The sequence below is a fragment of the Polypterus senegalus genome, chromosome 4 (assembly GCF_016835505.1).
Source record: "Polypterus senegalus isolate Bchr_013 chromosome 4, ASM1683550v1, whole genome shotgun sequence".
Taxonomy (NCBI): domain Eukaryota; kingdom Metazoa; phylum Chordata; class Cladistia; order Polypteriformes; family Polypteridae; genus Polypterus; species Polypterus senegalus.
Window position 1 is genome coordinate 253,890,842 of NC_053157.1, and position 2,922 is coordinate 253,893,763.

Here is a 2,922-nt window from a genome sequence, read left to right on the forward strand (position 1 = left end):
TCTCTGTTGTAAATCGCCTGCTCTCTTATTATTAGGGGGTTTATAAAATTCTCTCCATGTTGGCCTGACCTCGTCTTTTATATTTAATTATTCAGTCCAGGGTGTCATGATGGTGTTTTTAGATTTGAAAAATGGAAAACTTTGATGAAGTACACATACACATCTTTCTTATTTAAGGATCAAAAACTTCCTTTTCCTGTTCATCAAGCCTTCAAATCGAGTCGTCGCTCACACCATTCATGTCCAATTTGGGTTCCAACTGCAGATCAGAAAAGCAGCCCTCATCCTCCTCCTCCTCCTGCTCCCCCTCCTCCTCCTCCAGCTCCTCCTCCTCCTCCTCCCACTCCTCCTCGCCCTCCTACTCCTCCCTCCTCCTCTTCTTCATCCTCCTCCTCCTCATCCTCCTCCTCCTCCCCCTCCTCTTCCTCCTCCTCCTCCTTCTCATCCTCTTCCTCCTCCTCCTCTTCCTCCTCTTCCTCTTCTTCCTCCTCTTCCTCATTCTTCTCCTCATCCTCCTCCTCCCCCTCTTCCTCCTCTTCCTCCTACTCCTCCCTCCTCCTCTTCCTCCCCCTCTTCCTCCTCCTCTTCTTCCTCCTCTTCCTCATTCTTCTCCTCTTCCTCCTCCTCCTCCTCTATCTTTTTGCACTGAGGTCGAGCTCCCCTGACTTTCTCTTATCCTGATTAAGTCTTTTGCTATAAATGATAATAAATAATTGACAGTTCTTATTGATCGAATGCCCAGCCTTGAAGCCAACACAGTGCCATCTTTAAAGCTCTTGTTGTCCTCCTCTGATAACTGAGATAAAACCACAAAGCCACTTTTGATCAAAGACTAATCTTAAAAAGCAGTGGACGTGTGAATAAAGAATTCAAAATGAGGGGTTCATTGAAGAGCAAAGGGGACGTGGATGGCACTCTCTGAAGAAAGGAGCTCCAAGTCAGTAAAACTCCTTATAGAATTTGGGTCACGGCGTGAGATCTAAATCACTCAAGTCCAGTAACAAGAACTGCACATCAAAACCCAAATTTTCAATCTTATGATAAAAATGAAAGAGCTGTTCTTTTAAAAATTAGGGGCTCTAAAGAGAACAAAAGCTGCATCTAAACTATCAATCTGAGACTAGCGGCCATACAGCGGACATCAATCAGCCCTCGTCCTCCTTCCTTCACCGGTAAACAGACGAGTCCTTTCTTGAGTCAGTGCACACCATTCTAAAAAAGTGAACTAATAATTTGTGTTTGGAGTGTAAGAGTCCTGATGGCGGGTCAACACTCACCAGTCTGTGCCACAGCATGTAGGCAATGGGATTGTTGATGTAATCAGAATAGAAGTTTAATATGGGTGGCACGGTGGCACAGTGGGTACCTTCCCGGGTCCTCCCTGCGTGGAGTTTGCATGTTCTCCACGTGTCTGCGTGGGTTTCCTCCCACAGTCCAAAGACATGCCAGTTAGGTGGACTGGTGATTCTAAATTGTCCCTAGTGGGTATGTGTGTGCCCTGTGGTGGGCTGGCGCCCTGCCCGAGCTTTGTTTCCTGTCTTGAACCCTGTGTTGGCTCCAGTAGGCCCCCGTGACCCTGGACTTAGGATATAGCGGGTTGAATAATAGATGGATTGATGGAAGTTTAATATGTCACTGTGTCCTGTGTTAATATTTTAAATCTGATTTTCTTTCCACTCACAAAGCCAGCTTTAGCACACAGGAGCTCATCATCTAGAACTGCTAGGCAAGCGTTAGAAGACAAGCTAAGGACAAACTGACACGGACATTGTACTATTTCTGTGTCAGAGTCAGCATGACATTGGATCTTCTCTTTGTCTTGTTTGGAATGGCGTGATTCACCGAAGTGGGGGTCTGCATAAAGCCTTGGCACATTACCTGGCACACCTTTGAAGCCGATGGACAGATGGGTGATAACGTCATCTGATCCTGAAAATCCATCAAACACAGCGACATAAATGTCAGACTCTGCACATCGGACCCCCACTACCCGACAGGTCTTGTCATGGCGTCCCCGTCTGTAATAATGTAAGCCGTCAATAAAGAAAGCTGTGATTTCTCCTGTGTGATTTCTTAGCGCCATATCACTACGAGAGGGGTATCGCCTTTTAATATCTTATCTGTGTAGTTTGTGGTTATGTAACATGACACAATTACAGAAGAACTCATTCCAACAAGGGAACTAGCAGTGAGGATGGGATTGTGGTAAATTACTAACCGCCTCATATTTATAATGTATCATAAATAAGAAATACGCTTCTGCTGCTTTACTCCTTCAGCTCACTCCGTGACGACTTTCTTCATGAACTTCATGTCTCTCAGCACTCGATGGCCGTCTTGTTAGCTGGCCAGTAAATCATCAAGTCGTCAGTCACAAGTTTATGACAATTCATTACAAACATTTCATTCTCAGTCAGTTCTTATTTTATTTTTAATTTTTATTTTCATATTCCGTGTAGCCCTGACCTGCAGGGTGTGACCCCTAAACGTTTAGTAGGCCACTGGAAATGGAAGAACAAAAGACTGGGAATGGACGGAGGAGATCAGGGATCAGGGACTTATTGTGAGGAAAGGAAAATCAGTTCATGATGAAGTGTGACAGTGGATTGATTTTAAATTAAAGAGGTGGACAGTGACAATAAAAAGTGACATTTAATAAAGCCAGCGGTCACTGTGGTCAGTCCATTTGAACTCTGACCTTGACGGTGACCTTATGGTGTTTATCATAATTTCAGAATTTTATTTTTAGTCCCCACAGATTCTGTCCAATCAGATGAGCTCTTTACTATTAGTGTCTCATCAGCGCAGCTCCTGATTGGTTCTTGTTAATTGTCTGTGCTGTGCTCCGCCCCCAGTCCCGTTACACACTCCCAGATTTCCTCACTCGTTTTCTTTTCTCTCCTTTCAGACTTCTGTCCCCTC